The following is a 25,662-nucleotide window of genomic DNA, read 5'->3' on the forward strand; positions in this document are numbered from 1 at the left end:
GAATACAGTGGCGTTTGGGAGTCGGACAACGTCGTAAGACGTTATAAAACCGAATTTTATATATATATATATATATATATATATATATATATATATATATATATATATATTAATGTGATATTCAAAGATCGGTGTGCTCAAAGCAATTGATTAGATAATTAACTAATTAATTAAATTTAATTTTAATGATGCACTTATGATTTAATCACACTATTTAATGCTCTAATCTCAGGGTTTTATATTCTCGTGCTTCAATATCTCCTTTGCTTTACATATGATAAATAAGGTCAAAGATTAACGGAATAAAACACATATATGGTACAAAAGCATCTATTAAAATAAATTCACCCTCAAAATATCCTCTAACAATAATATCTCCTATTCTGATTATTGAAATAACCCTACCACTATCTAAAGTACTTATTGAAATTTGCGTTATGAATAATTCTACAAAAAAATAAAACTGTCTCTCGGATGATGAGTTGTCCAAATTCTTGTCTCTGGTCGCCTACAATTTACTCTTAGCAGCCCCCGATGTAGTCAGCAATCTCGCAACAAATTATTGCAAGCCTATTGTCATTAATGACCCCCTACAGATGCACGTATCTTTCAAAAAACAATGCTAGCCTTTTCTCCTCTCGATAAACTGAATCTATTTCTCGTTCCGGCAAGCAACGGTGACTCTTGGAATATAAGTAGAACAATATAACTTACAATGCTTTACGTGATGAGCTTCCGTCAGGACACTTATTTCAACAAACTCACAACTATTCACTTATCTGCCTTACTACTTCAGGAGACTCTTAGAGATCACCACTAGTCGACTTAACGATCATTTAACAACTGACTCTTCTTCCACCCTCTAACATTTCGCTAAACTCCCATTCTTCATACCTAGCCCCTCCTTTTTCCTTCTTCACCAATCCGAGTTCCTCAATTTTATCCCCATCTACCTTTCAGATAACAAACACCAATTTTCCCTACCATTAGAAATTTCCTAAAACTAATTACATGCCAATCGGTTTTTTTTTCCTTTCTTAATATCTAAACAAAGATTACATTCATTTAAATTTCTAAATACAATTGTTCCCTCGCCGCAAAAGTCCATTTGGGAAACCCGGTCTCATTGTCCAAACACATAACCACTTTCTTATCATATTAACTGTACAAAGAAAATACTTAATCCCTATTTAAATTTTGTTTACCTACGGCCATCCAAAGATAATTGACTTTCATTTCTTCGAAATGAATTTTGGTACATTTTTATTATATGTTTTAACTTTTCTAAAATATTAAGATCGAAACCATATTAATTCAAATTTTACATATCTTAACAACTCCCCGCCATTTGATTTGCCGAAAAACTCTGTTATTTATTTAAATGACACAAGTTTTTTCAGGATCAAATTATTTCATTATGTTACTAAACTCTACTCATGATACTTATAAATGTCGTGAATGTTAAAAATACCCCGTATCTTGCCTGTCTCTATATGCGCTAATTCATAACTATTTACCCCATTTTCCGTATTGACCCTATATGGACCTTCAAATACCGGCATCAATTTAGCACAAATACCATTTTGTAAATTGGACACCCTCAGTGCCCTCACTAAAACTTTATCCCCTTTCTGGAATGTAACCGGCCTTCTTCTTCGGGTCCTCTCTTGCCTTTGGAGATATTTCTCTCCACTTCGTCTCAATCTTCGTTGAACCACCTCGATCACTTCTTCGTATTGTCTGGGGGCGGTGTCTTCCCACGGTCTCGTAGGCATTGTTCCTTTCATTACATATAAAGGCGTCTCCTTGGTAACCGTATTTGGTGCACAGTTCAAATACGTCTCTATTTCAAACACTTTTCTGTCCCAATGTCGATGATGTTCTTCCGCAGCAATTCTTAGAAATTTTGTGACTTCTTGTATAAAACGCTCTGATGGGTTGCTCTGTGGATGTCGGATGCTTACAAATTTTGTATTTATGCCTCTCTCTCTTAATTCCCCTTTAAAACGGTCATTCCTAAAGTATGTCGCATTGTCCAACAAAATATTGTCTGGTCTTCCCACTGTTTCGATAAAATCGTCTATCTTCCGAAGTATTTCAGCTCCTTTCGTGGTTCTACATGGGTACAGTTTTAAATACTTTGAGAAAACATCCACCATAACTAATATGTGTTTATTCCTCTGTGTTGTTGTTATTAAATCGCTCAACATATCAATGGCGACAATATCCAGTTTCTTCCGAGCTATGACGTTTTTTGTGATGTTTTCGTTTTTGAAATTCTTACTTTTACACTTTTGGCATGTCTCGCAATTTCGAGTCATCTCTTTGGCTATTGTATAGTCCTGTCGACAAATGTAGTTCTCCCTGAACATAAGCCACACCTTCCTGCTTCCAATGTGTCCGTTGTCACAGTGTAATTTTGCTAAAACTTCTTTTGCCATCTGTTCCGTGATTACATATAGTTCTTTACCATCGACCCTCTTAAAATATAAGTTATCTTCTTGTTCGGCCCTTTGCTTTTCTCTTTCATCCAGTTGTTCCTGATTTTCCCTGATCTGAGCCAAAGAAAATAAGCCTGCTTCTTCTCTCATTATGTTCATGCCAACGTGGAGAGTTTTGTGGTCCTCTTTGCGGAATTGTTCATCTCTCGTCAACGCATCAGCCAAGATATTGTCAGTTCCTTTGATATATTTAAATTCAAAATCATACTCTTGAAGTAAAAGAATGCCCCTATGAATTCTATTATTTACCAGCCTATTTTTCATTATATGTACCAAAGCTGCATGGTCTGTTTCAACGGTGAATTTTGCCCCTAGTAGGTAAAACCGTAATTTATTTACACAAAATAACACACTGGCGAACTCTAATTCAGTAACGCTGTACTTTCTCTCATATGTTTTGGTTACACGGGAGACAAAACAGATTGGCACCTCTACATCGTCTTGGATCTGTGATAACACCCCTGCGAATTTTGTTATGGAAGCATCGGTCCGGAGAATGAAAGGTTGATCATATCTTGGGTGGTGTACTCTTACAGCTGTGGAGAAAGCTCCTTTTAAATTTTTGAAAGCCATTTCTTGTTCCGTTCCCCATTTCCACCTAACATTTTTCTTAAGTAATGCTATCAACGGTATTTCTTTTGTGCTGATGTCTGGTATTAGTTTTTTGAAATAGTTTACCATTCCCAAAAATCCCCGCAACGTTTTTAAATTGGTTGGCCTAGCGTAGTTATTTATAATTTCGATTCTATCTTCTGCAAGACTAATCCCTTTTGTGTCTAATTTGAATCCTAAATACAGTATTTCCTTTTGGAAAAACTGACACTTTTGAATATTTAATTTCAATCCCGCTTGATCCAGTTCTTCTAGCACAGTGTGAATATGTCGTAGATGGCTTGTTATATCTGGTGAGAAAATTAATAAATCATCTATGTAATGTACAACAAATTCTTCATGCCTATTTAAGATTGTGTTCAATGCGCGAACCAAAGCAGCGCATGCACTCTGTAGGCCAAATGGTACCACCCTAAATCGGTATACCACTCCGTCGATCGAAAAAGCGGTATAATTTCGACATTTCTCTGCCAAAGGTATTAACCAAAAACTATGTTTCAAATCGATTTTGGAAAAAATGTGTGACCCTGTGATTCGTCCAAATATGGCTTCGATGTTCAAAGGCGCTTCGTATTGCGCGATTGTGTGTGAATTAATGTTTCTTGCATCTAAACATAATCGCAAATCACCACTCGATTTTTTAACGCATACTATCGGGTTGATATATGGAGAGTCACATCTTTCTATCACCTTGTCTTCGATCATTTTTTCAATTTCCTGTCCGACGCTTTGCCTGTATTTATACGGGATTGGATATGTCTTGGATTTAAAATTTTCTAAGTTTTTAACTTTAAAAGAATGTTCATAATTTTTAGCCACTCGGCTTTCTTCATTAATCAAATCTCCATAACTTTCTAGAATCTTCTCTACTTCCTTTTCCATATTTTCTCCACATTTTAATTTTCTTTCATCCTCATTTTGTTCGCATGTGTTCACTGTCCATAATATTTCTTCATAAAATTCTGGATTCTCGTCCATTATTGCCATTTCTTCTCTGTCCTCATCCTTTATTTCTTCTTCTGTTTTTTTTTTATCTTCAATTTCCATTTTGTATCCCGAGCACCATGTTTCTACTGCTTTCATTTCTCTTATGAGAACTTCCTTTTCTTCCTGCTTCCTTTCTGTTTTATCGTCGATTGCCGACAATTCTTCCGTATCTTCGATTTCCTGTCTTTCTCTTGTATCCACCGTGTTTTCCTTCTTTCTTTTTGAACTCTTCTTCTTTTTCTTCCTTCTTTTTTTTTTTCTGGTTGATTTTTTTCTTGTACTTTCGGTTTTTCCTCTACAGTCATATTGATTTCTTTATGTTTTTCCTGTTCATTTATCTTTTCAACAATTATTTTCCTCTCTATTTCCGTTTCTTCTTCTATGTTGTCTGGTTCTGCTTTGATTTCCAGTTGATTCTCCGAAAAATTTATGGTGATATGTTTTTCACTCAATTCATCAATTCCCGCTATCATATCATGGTTTAAATCTTCGATCACCACACATTGCATAATATAGTATTTGTCTCCCACTCTGATCCGCACTCCCAAACCTTCATTTACTGTCGTCAATTTTTTGTTGTTTGCACCCACTAAAGCAACCCTAGGAATTTTATACACAAATCTGTCCAAATTTAATTCTTTTACTAGTTTCTTATTGATTAACGATATCTCCGATCCAGAATCAATCAAAATTTTAATCGCTTTATGTTTTATAAATGCATCTAAGAATATTAAATTTGAATTAGAACTTTGTCTTTCATTTCCCGCCAACTGTATAAACTCTCTCGGATGACAAAATATACCGGAGAGTTGTTTATGTTTGTTCAGTGGATGCTTTATTGAAAATCCTGTCTGGATTCATTGCATACATCTTCTTCCTCGTTTTCTATTGTTACATTATTCATCTCCCTTCTATTTTGTCGTTGGAAATTCTGATTGTTTCTACCGTCCCTTTGTTCGTTCGTATTCCTAGTCGGAGGATTTTGTGCATCTCTGTTTCTGTTGTGATTTTCATATGTTCTATTTTTTGCGTGATTCCTGTTATCATAATTTTGTTGTCTATTGTAATTTTGGTATTCTCTCGGCCTATCTTCGTTTGTTGATTGGGCATGTCGGTTTCTCTGGTCATAATTTGATTGATACCTTCTTGACGGTCCATTATATTGTTCATGTTGTCTTCTGTTTCGCATTTCTCTTCGTTTTGCTTCCCTTACTTGAAGGAATTGGCACAAACTATCAATATCTTGATAGTTTCTCAAAATCACGTGGTCCTCCAGCGTTTCTTCGAAATGTCTGCTTATCATTTCTACCAGTTGTTCGGTAGAGTATTTGTAGTCTAGATATTTGGAATTGTTATATATCTGCAAAGCATATCTTTCCTCCGATATTCCCATTTTCTCGTGATATCTTCCATTCTGTAGCTCTTGGTTGATTTCCCTCTGTTTAACTTTCCCCCAGAAATAGTTGAGAAATTTATTTTCGAAATCTGTCCAATTTTCAAACTCATCTTCTTTACTTTCATACCATAACGCTGCTCCTTCTTTCAGATGGTTTCTAATTGTTTCTTTGCAGTCGTCAAAATATCTAATATGTTGCAATTTGGTTCTCAAATTTTTAACAAATGGTACTGGGTGTGTTTTTCTAATATCCCCGCCAAATTGTATTTTCGCGTCGCTTGTACCATGGATAATCATTTCCCTTCTTTCTCCACAATTCTGTTGATTCTTGAGTTCCGCAATTTGTTTTTCGTTTTGCTTAAATTTTTCTTCTATTTCTCGCCTGTCTTCTTGTATTGCATTTTCAAATTTGCTTTCTAACTGTTCTATCTCGTTTTTCATTGTTGTCAAACATCCTTTTATTTCCTTTTCATACTTTTCTATGCGTTCCTCTATTTTCTTATTGTTCTCTTCTATTGCTTGTTTTGTTTACTTTTGATTGTCATCCATTTTTTGCTGTGTTTCCTTCATTGCTAGTTTTGTTTCCTCCTGATTTCTATCCATTGTTCGTTTTGCTTCCTGTTGATTTTCTTGCATTGTCCTTTTTGTTTCCTGTTGATTTCTATCCATTTGTTGTGATTGGAGTTGCATCAGTTGCAATAGTTTCTCTATTCCTGTTAATTCCTGTTCTTTTCTCTCCATAATCGTTGTATCTCCTTTATTATCCAATCCTTCTTCAACAATTTTTTCCTCTTCTCTGTTTTCTTGCATTTTGCTTTGCCTCCTTGTGGTCGACATGTTGTTTCTTTTCGTTACTGTTTTCTTTGTCCCCGCCAAATGTGAAATTTTACAACACTCCATAAGTTGCAGAACACGACAAATATTTCTCCCCAAATTTAATAAATTTTCTCCACAAATATCAAATATGCAATCAGTAAATTTCAAAATAAATATCAAATGTACGATTGGTAAAAAAAAAATCAAATAATTCAATGGCAGTAAATATCAAATACCTACGATCAATCCATAAATCAAAATTATTTTTACACCTGGAAAAATTGTCAAATTCTCTCTGGATCACCTGTAGTTATTCCTTATCTCTTTCCCTACCATCAAATGCAAAGCTGCGATATTTTTAAGCCACCACGTTCTGGGCTCCAGTTAATGTGATATTCAAAGATCGGTGTGCTCAAAGCAATTGATTAGATAATTAACTAATTAATTAAATTTAATTTTAATGATGCACTTATGATTTAATCACACTATTTAATGCTCTAATCTCAGGGTTTTATATTCTCGTGCTTCAATATCTCCTTTGCTTTACATATGATAAATAAGGTCAAAGATTAACGGAATAAAACACATATATGGTACAAAAGCATCTATTAAAATAAATTCACCCTCAAAATATCCTCTAAAAATAATATCTCCTATTCTGATTATTGAAATAACCCTACCACTATCTAAAGTACTTATTGAAATTTGCGTTATGAATAATTCTACAAAAAAATAAAACTGTCTCTCGGATGATGAGTTGTCCAAATTCTTGTCTCTGGTCGCCTACAATTTACTCTTAGCAGCCCCCGATGTAGTCAGCAATCTCGCAACAAATTATTGCAAGCCTATTGTCATTAATGACCCCCTACAGATGCACGTATCTTTCAAAAAACAATGCTAGCCTTTTCTCCTCTCGATAAACTGAATCTATTTCTCGTTCCGGCATGCAACGGTGACTCTTGGAATATAAGTAGAACAATATAACTTACAATGCTTTACGTGATGAGCTTCCGTCAGGACACTTATTTCAACAAACTCACAACTATTCACTTATCTGCCTTACTACTTCAGGAGACTCTTAGAGATCACCACTAGTCGACTTAACGATCATTTAACAACTGACTCTTCTTCCACCCTCTAACATTTCGCTAAACTCCCATTCTTCATACCTAGCCCCTCCTTTTTCCTTCTTCACCAATCCGAGTTCCTCAATTTTATCCCCATCTACCTTTCAGATAACAAACACCAATTTTCCCTACCATTAGAAATTTCCTAAAACTAATTACATGCCAATCGGTTTTTTTTCCTTTCTTAATATCTAAACAAAGATTACATTCATTTAAATTTCTAAATACAATTGTTCCCTCGCCGCAAAAGTCCATTTGGGAAACCCGGTCTCATTGTCCAAACACATAACCACTTTCTTATCATACTAACTGTACAAAGAAAATACTTAATCCCTATTTAAATTTTGTTTACCTACGGCCATCCAAAGATAATTGACTTTCATTTCTTCGAAATGAATTTTGGTACATTTTTATTATATGTTTTAACTTTTCTAAAATATTAAGATCGAAACCATATTAATTCAAATTTTACATATCTTAACAATATATATATATATATATATATATATATATATATATATATATATATATATATATATATATCACTTTAAGTTGATTATGAAACCGGGCGTTAAAGCGTTTAGCATAATATGGGGTCTAGAAGTGAATAAAAAGAAAAACGAATACTTACGCATTGGAGGAGAACAAAAAGATCGCATATGACCACGATAAAGCACAGCTATGACCTGACTACAAATATCTAGGTATCAATATTTCACACGATGGAACATTAGACAAAGGCATAAGAGAAAGAAATACGTCAGATAGAAAGGCCATAATAATGTTGTGTGTGTGTGTGAAAAAATGGCTTGGATGCGAGTCCGTTAGCCACAGATTTTTATTTTATTTTTACCTCAATTTATTAGTTTTGTTATATTTATACGTATTTCACTTAAATGATTATATTTGTTTCTTTCAAGTAGTTTATGCGTAATTTAAATATTTCCATTTTATGACAGCTTAGTAGATATTCTATACTAATTGGAAAATGAACTTGTGTTTGTCGTAAATTGTAATATAATTGATTTATATATCTCTCGTAGATAATAATGTTGAACAGTATTTTATGGGACCAATCCATCAGCAAAGAAAATAGAAAGAGGATATACATGATACTATAGTGAAAAGTATCACTCTATACAGCTGTTAGGTAGAGGGGTCGCCAACTTCTTGAAAATTTCAAGATCTTGTCTTGATTTCAAGACAAGGTCAAGACAAGAAGTAATTTTAGATTTCAAGACAAGACAAGAAAACAAGAAATCTTGAAATATCTTGACTAATAATGAAAACTCTAAAACGTATTTATTTGTGAAAAAGATAACATTATTTTGACATAACATAACATATGTATTTTAATTTATTGAACACTTTTTTGCTAAATCGATTTGCAAAAATAAATTATAAAAAATAATTAAATAAATTAAAAAAGTAATTTAAAAATAATAATTAATGCTTACCTAATCCTGTTGAAAATAAAATTGCAAACTAGATTTTATTTTAAATTACAAATTAAGCACCTTTTTGAAATCAGAATTGATAAGCCAGATAACACTTCTCATGGAGTCAACGCCCAGCCGATTTCTTGGCTTTGTTCTTCTTAAAGCTGCGCTTGAAAATAGTCTATCCGCAGGTACAGATGTTGCTGGCGTTTCCAGAACATCCTTGGCCATACTCTCATAATTTTCCGCTCTAGGCAACTGCCTATATTGCCTAATCGATAAAGCGGACCTGCCTTCGATTATTGAAGAAAGTGTTTTAAAGCTTCTCAGATGCTGACAAAATTTACTGATCAGAACCCATTCTTCATCTAATATTCTGCAATTATTTAGATTTTTGATGTTGTTGCAAAATATAGTTAAAACATTTTTACACTTAAACACCATGTTGGCAGTTGGCATCTCGAAAATTGAATGCCACTTTGTAGGTACATCTAATTTTGGCATAGTCATTTAGTCATCTTACTCTGAGTTTTTGATATTTTTTGACAAGATGTTTAATTTGACTTACAGGAGAGTTGAAATCCAAAGCAGTATCATTTATATCATTTTCTACTTCGATCTTATCCTCCAAATAATCAAAATCCTTTTCGATGTCGACACTGTTATGATTTGGTTCAATCATTTTTATGAAATCCTGAAGAGCTAAGTTAAGAATATGTGCGAAACATACAAAATGCTTATTTTAAGCACGCAACTACAAATCAAATTTGGCGTTCGTCAAGGAAACAAATGCAGATCGGGGACTCCCCCAGTGACAGTGGAGGCCGTGTTAGCAAGCAACGCAATAAAAAGGTCGCCGGGGAATCACCGGACCGTGTAATCAAGAAATTTCAAGATCTTGAGTCAAGACAAGATATAAGATGTCAAGAAAACGTCAAGACAAAATTTTTTTAAATTTCTTGATTTTTTCTAAAGACAAGACAAGAAGTTGTTGTCAAGACAAGAATTCTTGTCTTGTCAACCCCTAGTTAGGTCTGGCCACTGAAAGAAAACAGTGGCAACGCTGAGAGCAACGGAAATGGATTTTTGGAGAAGAGTAGCAAGAAGATCTAGAAAAGAAAGGATATCCAACGAACGCATTAGAGAAATAATGGGAATCAAACGAACAATCACGAATGACATATCAACAAAACAACTTATCTGGTTCGGATGTATAGAAAGAATGGATAAACACTGAATACCAAAGGAAATACTAAAATGGCAACCAAAAGGAAAGAGAAAACGAGGTACACCCAGAAAAAGTTGCAGTGAAGGAATAGACAAAGAGTGAGAGAAATAAACATAGAAGAGGACCAATGGAACAACCGGACGAAGTGGCGATTGCAAGTCGGAAAACGGAGGAGAGCGTCATAAACTGACATGTAGTATTAGTAAATAATTTAGCAGATTCTGGTTTCAAAATAAAATTTATTTGAGTTAAGGCACATATTGGACTCAAAGACAATGAATATGTAGACTACTTAACTAAGACTAGTGTAACATCAGACACTTTATTGCAGTGTTGCCAATCGGCAGATAATTATCCGATTTGCGTACCTTTTTGAGAGTTGTCGTATCTTCTTCGTATCTTTAAATAAATCGGATATTTGCGGATATTTTTCAGTGTATCTACCATCGACTAAAACTTTATCATCCATATATTCCCAACACCAACAACACATTAATTTTGTTTGGTTGCACCCAAATTTTTATAAATAGCCTACTGGATGAATGTTAGTGACATCCGATACTTTTCATCTTTTGACAAAAGGGACATGTGCCGATTCTTTTGTTTAGAATTTAAATGCACAAGTGCAGCCACTTAAGGCATACTAATCCAATTCAAATTTCAAAAAGCGTCTGCCCTCCGATGTTATTTATGAGTTTTTAGTTTTTAGTCTTTAAACTTATGAAAGCTAATTCACGCACGATTTATTAGTTTTATTTTCATTTTATGTAGTGCAGTGCTTAAGTAAACGTTTCCAGATTTCTCGGACATGAGATGTAGTTAAATCTAGTTCTTTTTTGTAAAGTTCTATTAAATCTAATATCTTAAACATAACCATTTCATCAAACATGTTATACTTACCTAATTATATTTATGCTTTTTTTTTTGAGGAATGTAATGGTACTATGCAGAAAAGAACTTTCCGGTACAGAAACGTCACTTTTCTGCACACTACTGTCAGTTATGCTGTGAGAAAATATTAAGTTTCAACATAAAATTGTGCAGAAAAATGCATTTGGAATAGTGGTTGTAGAAAAATCTACTTATTTGAAACTAGTAATATCTAGATATCTACTAATTAACTCAAAAATCCTTCAAATTTTTTGCCTATAAAAATTATTTAGTCGGGCATTAACGTTGAACGCATCACGGGTATTATGGATAATAACTTTGATACCTTAATAACTACAAGACTGTCAAATACATCTCTATTTTTTTAGTTGTAATAAATCTTTAGTTGTTAGAGCGTAGGCGCAAAATTTCGGACCAATAATCTTTAAACGTATTTATTTTTTTCGAATCCTGAGAAAACTAATAAATATTTTTGAAAAATTTGAACGCAGAATAAAAGATTACATTATTACCGAGGGCTGAAAGTCCATTAGAATAAACAAAATGTTTCTTTTGAATGAGATATTTGAAATTAAAAATCACACTTAATATTCTCTTTTCCTTTTACACCTGTAACATATTAAAATAAAAATTATAGAAATCTTCAGGGACTTTTGGCCCTCGGTAATAATGTAATCTTTCATTCTGCGTTTAAATTTTTAAATAATACTTATTAGCTTTCTCAGGACTCGAAAAAAATAATGCATTTTAAAAGCATTGACTAGAAATTTTGCGCCTATGCTATTAATGTAGCTGTAGTTTATTTTGTATTGATTTTTGTATTGATATTTATGTAGAATTTAACACTTACGATAATACAAAATACGAATAATATAATACTAGTAAGTAAATAGTATTTACATACATGAATTAGGCAATAATCAGCTAGAATACGAGATTTTCATCTATAAACGAAAGTTTTTAAACTGTGAAATAGAGAATCCAGTAGATTAAAGGGCCGGTTGTTCGAACGCTAATCAGAAATGGAATCAACTGATCATTATCAAATATTTAATTACTGTCAATGTCAACTTTGATTGGGTTGCTGAAAACATAATTTATTACAATTATGAGATTAATTGATTAATTAATCAATTATGTTAATAATTGTTACGTTAATTGATAATTAATAATTAATCAATCAATTATGTTAATTATCATAATTATAATTGATTACAATCAACTCATTGGCGTACGAACAACGGATTTTGTTATTTGATGGTTGTTAAGGGGACTAAAAGAATAACATTGGCAACATTGATTTTAATAACAGAATAATTTTTGACCTAGCGTACCTTTTCGTGACAAATCGGACATTTTTCGAGCGGTCATCGGATAATCTAGAGAAATGCGATTGGCAATACTGCTTTATTGTCATAATCTGTGTGTATCTGATGACATTACGATTAAAAAAACAACTATCGATATAGACCAGGAGATATTATATATACAGAAGTTCAGCCACGATTTTCTAAGTCCTGCCTTTTGCAATACTGGAAGAGTAGACGATGTACTTACAATCTGTGGAAACATCCACAAATTTCCTGTGACATTTTCCTGTAAAAATTAGATTTTCCCAAAAAATAAAAATAGGGTTTTGCGATGAATTTTTAAGTCCTGCCATATCCGTAGATAGACAGGATACTATCGATTTTATGAAGAAAATTTTTTGGGCAGGAGGGTTGCAAACGGGGTAACGGAGTATATATTTATACAAACATGTAAGGAAAATAATGAAATTTTCATGATATTCTAGGTCCTGCCAACTAAATAAACTAAACATATTTATTTCAAAATGAGCAAAAAAAATATTGGCTGACGTCTCCTAATGTTTAAGTTTACTTGTCCCTTCGAAAATTCTGCGGAAAATTTTCACCCTGATTCCGTGATTTTCTTAGTCCTGCCTTTAAAAAGGTATAATACTCAAATACAATCAATACCTTTTCGGTACTCGGCAGGAAGGTTAAACGGTTCTTGTAAGACGGCAGGAGTCCTAGATTTGTAAGAAAATTCGTGAAAAAGTCAACGATTTTCTGAGTCATGCCATTTTGCACATGTTTCAAGAATCTTAATATAAGTCTATTTACAAAGAGGCAGGATGGTTTTATGGTTATTTTGTATACAGGGTGGGGCATTAGTGTGACAAAGTCCAATTACTCGTTTGTCGTAAGATATACGAAAAAAGTTATTTAGGTAAAACATGGGCCACAGATAGGACTATGATTTAACAGTATTTTCTAATATACAGGGCTACCCGTTTTCACAGGGTGGCACAAATTTATGTTTTTTTTAAATGGAACACCCTGTATATTTTTACATTTTTGGATTCTACTCGATGTTCTCTTTAATAAAATATAGTGTTTTGAAATATTATACGAGGTAGTTTAAAATATAATTACTTTTTTTTTTGTTAATTTTGTAGGAACATTCACACCCTATAGGTATGTACATATTGTTAGTGATTTGATATCCAAACTTCTATTAATTTATGTTTAAGCGATTTTTAATATAGTCTACTATTGTCAGTTATTAATAGTATACCAAAATGTTTAATTTTAGTATACGGGGTTGGTTGAAACTCGGAATGAGTATTTTCTGAGTTTTCTTAAATGGGACACCCTGTGTTTTAGTATTATAATAAAATGATATTTTATGGTACCTTTTTATTTGTTAAGCATTTTCTATACCATATTTATATATTAATTTCGGCAGTAAATTGATACAGACAGATTACTCAGGTGGTTTTTGGGGTTTCTGAACAAGAATGTCACATTAGAACAGATCTTTACCTAGTGCTCGGGGTGACTAATATACACTCCAGATTCTTAAATTTCGAGGCTTTCAGACACTAAAGTGATGCAAGTAGATTACTCGGGGAGTTTTGTGGTTGCTGAACATGAATACGCCATCAGAATCGACCTCCAAAAACTCTCTAAATTCGAGATCAGTCACCCTGCGCACCAGGTGCTCCGAGGGTCGGTTGTAATGTCATATTCTTCTATAAGGCGAGCCGCACACCAACGAAACATGAAACGTAAAACATTAAACATGAAACGTAAAACACGTTTCATGAAAATAAAACACGGCTAAACAAATCTTAAAGTCCGCCTACCAATGAAACGAGTGTGATTCATGCTCATAAAACATTTTTATTTTCGGAGAGTCGCATAAATGGCCCGACGTATATTTGTTTAGCAGTGTTTTATTTCCATGAAACGTGATTTACGTTTCATGTTTCTTTGATCTGCCTAAGCGAGCTAAAGCTCTTTACAGATGGCGCGTTGTAATTAGTTTCTTATATCTCCAGAACGCTTCCAATTCGAAAGACAAAAACTGGTCCGCCTTTTTTTCTTCCAGAGATAAATCGATTCCATCAATTGCGAATCTCTAGTACCGATCATAGGAATCTTTTTTGTCTTTCCCTTTTAGGTATTTTTGACACTAGATTATTAAATTGTGAGGTATTCTAGTACTAAAAGGTACTCCTGCTTTAAGTCAGTAGGATGCACGGTTTTCTGTAAAAATCCATTTTAAAATTTTTCGTTTGTTGAATTTGAAAAAAATTAAAAAAAAATAAAAAAAACAGTGTATTTGCTGACTTAAAGCAATTTAATACTCTACTCTCAAAAATGTCTAAAAATTTAAAGACCAATAAGTTATGAGATAAAATATCCGTTGATCTACCCAAGACGGATGCCTATGACCAGTACTAGAAATTCACAATTGATAAAATCGATTCATCTCTGGAAGAGAAATAAACGTAGCAGTTTTCGTTTTCCTAAATAGAATTTTTCTAAATTCTTTTTAACTCAAAAAACCAAAAAACGAAAAATTTTTCAAATCGATTTTTCTAGAACACTGCGTATTCTTCTGAGTTAAAGCAAAAGTACTACCTTTTAGTACAAAACTATCCCAGAATTTAATAATCCAGTGTCAGAAATGCTTAAAAGTTAGACAGAAAAGTTATTCGATGAAATATCCGTTTCCGTACCCAAAATTGACCCCTATGACCGGTACTAAAAATTGACAATTGATAATTGACATTTGACAATTGACCTCTGGAAGATAAATAAGTGTACCAGTTTTCGTTTTTCCAAATAAAAGCGTTCTGCAGCTATTTTAAAGAAACTAATTGCAAGACTTCGATATGCTTCTTCTAGACGAAGCATATCGAAGTAGAGGTCGTCCGCCAACCAGATGGTCTGATGACATCAAACGGATCGACAGAAACTTGATGCAGACAGCACAGGACAGAAATGCATGGAGAAGACTGAGAGAGACCTATATCCAGCATTGGATAGATCCGGGTTGAATTATGACGATGATGAATTACAAGACGCCATCTTTAAAGAGCTCTAGTTTTCCACGGAAGCATTTTTGAACTAGGTGAATTGAGTTAAATTTTCTTAAAATTATCTAAGGAATCTCCGGTTTTCGTTTGTTATGAGAGCTTCTGGACATCCTGTATAATATAATGGGTAGGTAAATTCCCTACTATAACCAATAAATTGTAAAAATTGTTTATTTACTTTTATTGCGTTTACTTAGATAAAAATATGATCTAATCACTTAAAATAAAGATGTTACACTTTGCTATTAGATTTGAAAAGTGTGTAAAAATTCCGAGACATTATTCAGGAAAATAATATTCAATAGGATACGATTGTTTTAATGATATACAAATTAATTTTTTGTATTATTCATCTTTGCGGTTATCCTGCCAAGTTGTAAACGGTTTTAGATTAGTGTTTTTAAGCATACTCGACATGGTATGACTCAGAAAATTGTGGTGATATGAATATGTTTGTATAACATCCTGAAATATTTTTACAGACACACAATTTAATTTTTTTATACGAAATAACTATACAACCATCCTGCCTCTTTGAAAATAGATTTATATCAACCTTCTTGAGATATGTGCGAAATGGCATGACTTAGAAAATCGTGTAATTTTCCACGAATTTTCTTACAAATTTTTTAACTATATATAGTAAAAAAGGTGTAACTAAACATCCTGCCATTTTGAATAATGTCTACTGAAATTATTTATAACAAAATTTATTTTATTACTTAGAAAATCACGGAACCAGAGTGAAAATTTTATACAGAATTTTCCAAGAAACAAGTGCAGTTAAACATTAGGTGACGTCATGCCAACATTTTTTTGGTCATTTTGAAATAAATATGATTAATTTATTAAGTTGGCAGGACTTAGAAAATTATGAAAATTTCATTATTTTCATTACATGTTTGTGTATCTGTATACTCCCTTAGTCCTTTTGCAACCGTCCTGCCCAAAAAATTTTCTTCATAAAATAGATAGTATACTGTTATTCTATGGATATGGCAGTACTTAATAATTCATCGCAACTCCCAATTTTTTTTCATGGAAAATCTAATTTTCACAGGAAATTCGTGGATTTTTCCACAAATTGTAAGTACCTTCTCTAATCTTCCAGTATTGCAAAGGGCAGGACTTAGAAAATCGTGGTTGAACTTCTGTTAATATCTCCCGGTTTAATATGGAAAGATCAATGGAATCTTTACCGCTTCACAAACCATACGAGATACACCACTTTACAACCAGTTATTCCACAAACTGTCTACTTTGTGTAAATACAAAATCGACTATGATTTAGACATGCATGCTATCCATAGCCCGATCAAAGAGAACAATCTGACCCCAAAAAAAAAATAAAGGATGAAAATTTGGGAATAGGTAGTTGAAATTGTCTATTATTATATAAGAAAAAGTTTTCAATTCTACATCCCCTCCATTTTACAAAAATGGAGGGGAAAACCCCCTCTCGAAGGTGAAAAATATACATTCAAAATAAGTCCGGAATTGGATAAAATGACTAATTCTAAGCAACTTTTGTTCTATAAAGTTTTTTCCTTAAGTCAATACTTTTCGAGTTATTTGCAAGTGAATATGTTCATTTTTAACAGAGAAAAACATGTTTTTGGACGGTTTTTCGGAGATAACTCAAAAAGTAAGTATTTCAGCGAAAAAATATTCTTAGCAAAAATATGGCTTATAAAAAACTGAAAAAAATGGTGTATGCCTGAGGTACGTAGACCCCGTAAAAGCAGAGCTGTAGCTAATGAAAAGTAGGTTCTTCTTCATCAAATTCCAAATCGAATATTTCACTGTGAAATAACCCAAAAACGAAGCACTTTTCGGGGAAGATTCATTTCAACTTTTTAAAGTGTTTAAAAAATGGTTTATTTTTGTTTTTTAAAAAACTTGTAACATTAAGGGCCGGTTGTTCGAACGCTAATCAACAATGATCACTATCAAATATTTAATTACTGTCACCAACTGTCAATGTCAACTTTGATTGGGTTGCTGAAAATATAATTGATTATAATTATGAGATTAGTTAATCAATTAACATAACAATTATTAACATAATTGATTAACTAATTTCATAATTGCAATCAATAATTATGTTTTCAGCAACCCAATCAAAGTTGACATTGACAGTTGGTGACAGTAAATAAATATTTGATAATGATCATTTTTGATTAGCGTTCGAACAACCGGCCCTAAAAGTAAGTTAGTTGCGTTCAAAATATTGTTGGTCCCTTTTATTTTTTTGGTAAAAAAATCGCAAAAATCACTTCCTAATTAGCATCACAAATAAATTTTATCATTACCACTTCACAAGTTACTTTACTTATGTATTATTAATATGATCTGTAAGTTTCATCGATTCAAAGTGCTTATTTTTGAAAAAGCTGTAGTTAAAATGGCTTGATCAAGTAACTAATCACGAGTTTAGGCAAATTTTGAACAGCCATAGCATAACCAATTTTTGTCTAACAAGAAAACAAAACGGCAAAAATATTCAGAAAAGCAAAACGTACATTTTATTACTCTTTAAGATTTTTGGTATTACTAATAATTTTTAAGTTAATTCCATGAACAATTCCATTTTTTTTCAAATTTAAAAAAAATGTTTTATTTTAAACCCAATTTTTTTTATGTGAGCACTTTTAACCAATGAAACTTATAGATAATATAAACAATAGATAAGTAAAGTAACTTCTGAAGCGGTAACGATTAATTTTATTTGGGAAGCTAATTAGGAGATTTTCGCGATTTTTGTACAAAAAAATAAAAGAGACCAACAATATTTTGAGCGTAACTCACTTATTTTTATTGTTAGAAGTTTTTTTAAAAAACAAAAATAAACCTTTTTTTAAACACTTTAAAAAAGTTGTAATGAATTTTCCCCGAAAAATGCTCTGTTTTCTGGTTATTTCACATTGAAATATTCGATTTGGAATTTGACGATGAAGATCCTACTTTTCATTAGCTACAACTCTGCTTCTACTGGGTCTGCAGACCTCACGCGTACACCATTTTTTTCAATTTTTTATAAGCTATATTTTTACTAATAATATTTTTTCGCTAGATTACTTACTTTTTGAGTTATCTGCGAAAAACCGTCCAAAAACAAGTTTTTTTTTTGTTAAAAATGAACATATTCACTCGCAAATAACTCGAAAAGTATTGACTTAGTGAAAAAACTCTATAGAACAAAAGTTGCTTAGAATTAGTCATTTTATCCAATTCCGGGCCTATTTTGAACATATATTTTTTCACTCCTGAGAAAATATTTTTCACCCCGTATTTCCCAATTTTTGTAAATTGGAGGGGATGTAGAATTGTAAACTTTTTCTTGTATAATAATAGACAATTTCAACTACCTATTCCCAAATTTTCATCCTTCCTTTATTTTTTGGGGGTTTTCGTAAAATTGTGTGTTCCCTGGTCGGGCTACCAAGTCATTTATTTAAAAAAAGACCAAGTTTTCACTCTAATGACATATAAAACAACATAATGCTATTCTACATCCCACCAGAATGAAAACAATGGGAACATCCTGGTGGGATGTAGAATAGCATTATGTTGTTTTATATGCCATTAGAGTGAAAACTTAGTCTTTTTGCAAGCAGTTGCCGCTAGGGCATCTATGCCATTTCGTTCGTTGCAATCCGGGACTGCATGCTGGGGTTTGTTTTCGTTGGATCAGGGAGAGCAGCATATGTGCCTCCTGATGAGAGACTAATAAGTTTCGAAACCGGTAGGGGTGCTTGCAGCACTCTCTGATTGGACTAGAATATGGTTCGGCTGTGTTTTCGTTTTGCAACGAAATTGAAAATGGTTATTCATTTTTTGAAAATGGTTATTCATTGTTTCATTTATTTAAAATAAATGTGATTGAAGACGATAATAATTGATTGTAAACATTGCGGAGAACTGGGTGATCTTGATCATATCTTTATTGAATGTACTAAGTTTCAACAGCATTCAAACCATCGACATAATAACAATAGATAATTTATCTATCTCTTTTTACCGAGCGAGACAAACAAAGACGGCTAGACAAAGTGAATATTGGCCAATGACGTCCTTGTTATAGGCCTTACACACCAATTCACAGAGCGGCCCATACCTTACCAAGTCTATTCTTATTATGTCTATAATTCAAACTCCTATAAAAATTTAATATGTATGCACCATTTTTTGTATATAATCATTTATTAAAATCTTAACATCAAAATTTAACTTAAAATTAAAACAGGGTAACATTCCATGGTGCTTAATGTATGCTGATGATGTCGTGTTAGTAGGAAATAGTGAAAGAGACTTAGAACAAAAACTGGAAGAGTGGAGACAAGCTCTGGAGGAAAAAGGTTTAAAACTTAGTAGGACAAAAACAGAGTATTTGGAATGTTCATTTAAAGATGGAGCTACTACAAATAAAATGGTATCTTTGGATGGTGAAATTATTGTAAAAAGCAATAGCCTTAAGTACCTAGGATCGGTATTACAGAGTAATGGAGAAATAGATGGAGATGCATGCAGTAGAATTAGGGCTGGATGGATGAAGTGGAAAGAAGCGAGTGGTGTGTTGTGTGACAGAAAAATCCCAATGAAGCTGAAGGGAAAATTCTATAAAACAGCCATAAGACCAGCTATGATGTACGGAACTGAATGTTGGGCAGTGAAAAAGAAAGAGGAACAGCGAATGCATGTGGCGGAAATGAGAATGCTTAGATGGATGAGTGGAGTGACAAAGAAGGATAAAATTAGAAATGAGTATATTAGGGGAAGTCTAGGTGTGGCACCAATTGATGCCAAAATGAGAGAGCATAGGTTAAGATGGTTTGGTCATGTTCAACGTCGAGGCGTTAACCACCCAATACGAAGAATAGCTGAAGTGCAGATTCCTGGAAGGAGTAGGAGAGGAAGACCAAAGAAGACCTGGGGGGAGACAATAAGGCAGGACATGTTGGTAAAGGGGATTAACATTGATATGGCCCATAATAGAATTGTGTGGAGAAATGCAATTAGGGAAGCCGACCTTGCATAGGGATAAGGCAAAGAGAATGATGATGAATCATTTATTAAAATCAGAATTACCCATTCTCTAAATTAATTTGATAACAAGCAGAATAACTTATATGAACTATAATATTGTATCCTTATATGGAGTTATGAGGTACATCACCTAGCAGTTTCAGCGAAGATCTATGGGCCATAATCTTCGCAACCTTCTGTTGTTTAGTGGCTACAGTAGTGGTAATATTAATTGGTTGGGGTGGCCTTCCAATTTCTCGTGGTGTCTGTTGGCTCTATCTTGAATCACTGTGCTGACTAACGGGATGTTTAGGTCTCTATGAAGTGTTTGGTTGGAAATGTACCACAGGTCATTTGCGATGGTGCGTAGAATTTTTTATTGGGTTCTTTGGATTATTTTTGTATTTTATGTGCTGGAACAACTCTGAACAACAGTCTGATGACTGTTTTATAAATGAGCAGTGTGTTCTCAATTGAGAGTCGAGATTTTCGACCTATAAGCCAATTAATTTCTTTCACTCTCAACTCCATTTGTTTTTCTTCTTCAAAATGTGTTGTTTCCAGTTTGATTTAGAATCCAGATGGAGCCCCAGGTATTAGATGATATTCTGTTGGGGTATGTTGACTTGATTAAGACTAATATTTGGACATTGGTCTTTCCTGTGTGAAATTTATATGTGTTGACTTAGTTTCATTAGCTTTTATCTTCCATTTCTTTAACCACTGTCCGATTTGGTCTAGGTGTTCTTGAAGTTTTAATACTGCAGCTGTTGGATCCTCTTCAGTTACAAATATTGCTGTGTCATCAGCGAAAGTTCCAACGGTGGTTTGTGGAGAGGTTAGTAAATCAGATGTGTACAGTACATAAAGAAGTGGACCCAGTATACTACCTTGTGGGACTCCCGACTGAATTTGGTTACGGTTTGATAGTGCATCGTCAACTTTAGTTGCAAATTCTCTTTGGTGAGAAGTATTTTAGTGGTAATGATAGCTGACAGGGTGCATTGAGTAAGTCTCTAATTTTCTCGTCGTTAATATCGTTGGCCTGCGGGGTGGAGAAGACGGTTGATAGATGTTCTGCGAATCTGTTGGATTTTTCTATATCTGATCGAGCCCAGGTTCCATCATTTTTCTTAATTGGTGATTTCATTACTACCGGTTTTTTGAATTTCTTTGTGGCTTTCCAAAGAGACCGATAGATTTGTTGATGTCAAATCTCTACAATTCTAGAGGGTGTTAATATTGCTACAAAATTAATAAAAAAAACATAATTATCTTTTAATCTACCTCGTATAATATTGCAAAACCTTATTAAAAAAACGAGAACATTGAGGATAGTTCAAAATTGTAAAAATATATAGGGTTTTCGATAACAGCCATATGACACATAGTAGGTATCTCAATAGTATAGAAACGGGAGCCACATGGCCTCGTGGTAGGGACCCATTTTTTTTAACATTATGACAGCTAACGTGTTAAAGTATGGCCTTATCTATGCCGTAACAATTTTTTCATATCTCTTACAACAAATAAGTAATTGAACTAATCAAATTAAGCCTGTAAAATTGAATTAAGAAAAACTTGTTTTTCAAAACTACAATCTTTATTCAAGGATTAAGTAAACTAAGTTAAAACTGATTTTGAAAACCTAAAGTCGGAAAAATGACAGAATACCCATGTGTCATCGATGATATGCATACGAATCAAATCAAAAATTTCTAGTCAAAACAACGTGTAAACTAAGTTTTTTTTATATATTTAATGGCATAGACGTTAGTCATTCAGCCAGTTGCAATAAAGAATATACAATCCTATCCCTAATACAAAAATAAACACAATCAATATACTAATACAATAAATAACACAATACAATAATAATACAATAAAAACAATGATGGATTTCTAATAAACTGATATAACATTTATGATAAAAGGATGCAAATCTGAACATAAATCATAAAAAATTTCACTCCCGCGTACAAATCTTATAGGACTGTTTGTGTATCTGACAAGAAATCTATAATGATATTATATATTTGTTGTGAGCCTGTAGCCAACAGAGACTGGATATTGAATGGTGCATGCATATTAAGTTTAATTAAATTTTCATAGAGAGAGTTTGAATGCTGTTGAAACTTAGTACATTCAAAAAAGATATGATCAAGATCACCCTGTTTTCCGCAATGTTTACAATTATCATCTTCAATCACATTTATTTTATATAAATGACTTGGATAGCAAGCATGCCCAAAACGTAGTCGATTTATAGTTGTTATATATTTACGTGGAGCTTTAAAACTCTTAAACCAAGAACTTTGTGGAATCACTGGTTGTAAAGTGGTGTATCTTGTGGGGTTTGTTAAGCAGTAAAGATTCCATTGATCTTTCCATATCAATAGTTGGTTTCTTTTAAAAATAGTAATAACATCTGATACACATAAAGAATATGACAATAAAGTGCCTGATGTTATACTGGATTTTGCTAAGTAGTCTACATATTCATTATCTTTGAGTCCAATATGTGCCTTAACCCAAATAAATTTTATATTGAAGTCAGAATCTTCTAAACACTTTAACATATCCTTTATTAAAAATATGTAAGGATTACTAAATGTTTTTGGCAAGAAAGTATTTTTAATATTCTGTAAAACTGATAGGCAGTCTGAAAGAATTAACGTTTTTTTTTGTATAAGAGTTTTTAATATATTTCAACGCTTCGAGTATGGCGTAAACTAAGTTAATTAATACTGAAAATAAACGGGTGTGACTACTACCCCACCGTACAATTTTTCGCTACGTAAATGTGTCAAAAAAATACTATTACTACCGTAATTAATTATTTGATATAGATTAATAATACAAAAATAATGAGTAGGCAAATATAGTATTATGAATTTCTCCATGTTAAAGTTGCCAGTGGACGTAAAATAGTAACAGGAATTTAAAAAATGTCGTTTATGTCAGCTGCATTAAGTGATTTAAAATGAATGTAAACTTAAGAGGATCGGTACGTATTTTTGGCTGCAATGCTATTCAAATGGGGATTCATTTTTTTCAAATCCTGAGAAAACCAATAAGTATTTTTGAAAAATTTAAACGCAGAATGAAAGATTACGTTATTAGCGAGGGCCGAAAGTCCCTGAGAACTTCTATAATGTTTATTTTAATAAGTTACAGGGGTGAAAAAACTAAAAGAAAATTTAGTGTGATTTTTAATTTCAAATATATCATTCAAAATAAAGTTTTTATTTATTCTAAGGGACTTTCGGCCCTCGGTAATAATTTAGTCTTTCATTCTGCGTTTAAATTTTTCAAAAATATTTATTGGTTTTTTCAGGATTTGAAAAAAATGAGCACAATGCCGTGGTAATATTTTCCAAATCTGTCTTTGTCTTACAACGCACTCAACCGAATATAATATTGTCAGCATATATTGTCAGTCAGACACTGACAATCAGTGACAATTTTAAATATTTGACATTGCATCGGGAATATTTTGAGAAATTGATTAAATATTATTGATATACAGTGCGTAAATCGTTCAGCTGGACATAGGGAACATACATCGTATATATTTAGATACATAAATACGTACATTGCATTAAATTAAGATAATTGTGGCAACTCCGCTGTTTCAATGAAAATATATTTGTTAGAATTAAGATGCATTAACCTCAAAATTGACAAATAATTTCGGCTGACACAAATAAACGTCAAAACATGACATTGTAGTAGAACTATTTTTGAGAAAACTGTGTCTGTTTAATTTGGAAATTAGTTTTTAAATAAAAGATATTTTAAAAATTAAAGTAAAATTATCAATTCATGAGTCATAATCTTGGTTTTTGATTTATTTATGAACTGCCTTGCATTCAAAATCATTCATTCTATTCGTTGTAACAGCTCTATTGCACCAGAAACTCGTATTCCAACAGAAGTTTCAACTAACACAGGTTAGCGCAGTTGCCACAATGATCTCAATGTATATTCCCTATGTCCAGTAGAACGATTTACGTACTGTATAGTGTATTTGATAAATAATTGATTTAAGACGTGAACTTAATAAAAAGTTATTTATTGTGTATTATTTGTGGAAGATCCAAGCAGAGAATACATCAGATATATCCTGTGATCCAAGTATTTTGTTGTTAGAGATGTTCAAAATTGTAAGCGTTCCAAAAAAAAGAATGTGTGTGTACTTTGTACGCACGTAAGAAGTTATACTTCTATTATATGATTTAAACGAAATTAATATACTTTTTATTTATATTTTGTTTAAATATTAAACTAATTTATACTTACTACTTCTCAAACATTTTTATTAGAACAGTGCCAAAAATTAAAATAATAAAAGAATAAAACACACACAAACACATTAAACAAGCCACAAATGATGTCTGAACATTAATTGTCGAAATTTTTTTTAACTAAATACGTATTTTCTGAAAATACAATTATATAATAAATATACTTACAATCATAAAATGTATTAAAAAAACAAAAAAGAAAGTTTCTATTGGGACTCGAACCAGCGCTGATAAGAGCGGTTGGTATTGGAATTCATTCGCCTTCTCCGCTTAGCCACGGACACTATGTGTCATTATTTACGAAGATCGACTAACTAAACGGATTAAACTTGTGATATTTTGATATTATGAAAATTGATCAAATTATTTTAATTTTGAATTGAAATGATTTAGAATTGAAAAAATACAACAAAACATAGAGTAAAAAAACAACATATTAGGTGAATATTGATAGAAATTTTGATGGTAATCAAATTATATAAATAAAAGTATTACATACTATGTATTTTGGCAGATCAAATAGGTAGGTTTATACCCATGATACATTAACAATTATTACGTACCTGTTGCTTTTAAAAACTATTTAAAAGTCACTACAATATTATAAACTTTTTTGTTTCTGTCCTCACAACAATAAAACTAATATATTATACATGTGTTTACCTTTACCTCCAAACCACAGCTGCCATATCGGATAATTTTTGACATGTCATTTGAACATCCAATCAGAACAAAGTTATAATGCGCATGCGCCGGGCTGATAGGTTTTAACATATAAAAAAATCACCCTCTATCGCCGGTAAAGAAGTATAACTTCAATAACAACATATTATTAAAAAATCACTTTAACACTTTTCCTCTTTTCTCGATTGATTATTAGTTTTTGTTGTACAAATAAATTATTACAATCACTGAAAACATAGTTAGTGAAAAAATTATCACA

General features: G+C 32.5%; 1 protein-coding gene across 2 annotated transcripts in view; it reads right to left on the bottom strand.

Annotated features, from left to right (window-relative positions):
* Positions 1-25,662, bottom strand: part of LOC114342180 (uncharacterized) — a 52,242-nt gene that overhangs the window by 20,647 nt on the left and 5,933 nt on the right. The window lies entirely within an intron of this gene.

The sequence above is a fragment of the Diabrotica virgifera genome, chromosome 2 (genome assembly GCF_917563875.1).
Source record: "Diabrotica virgifera virgifera chromosome 2, PGI_DIABVI_V3a".
NCBI classification, from domain to species: domain Eukaryota; kingdom Metazoa; phylum Arthropoda; class Insecta; order Coleoptera; family Chrysomelidae; genus Diabrotica; species Diabrotica virgifera.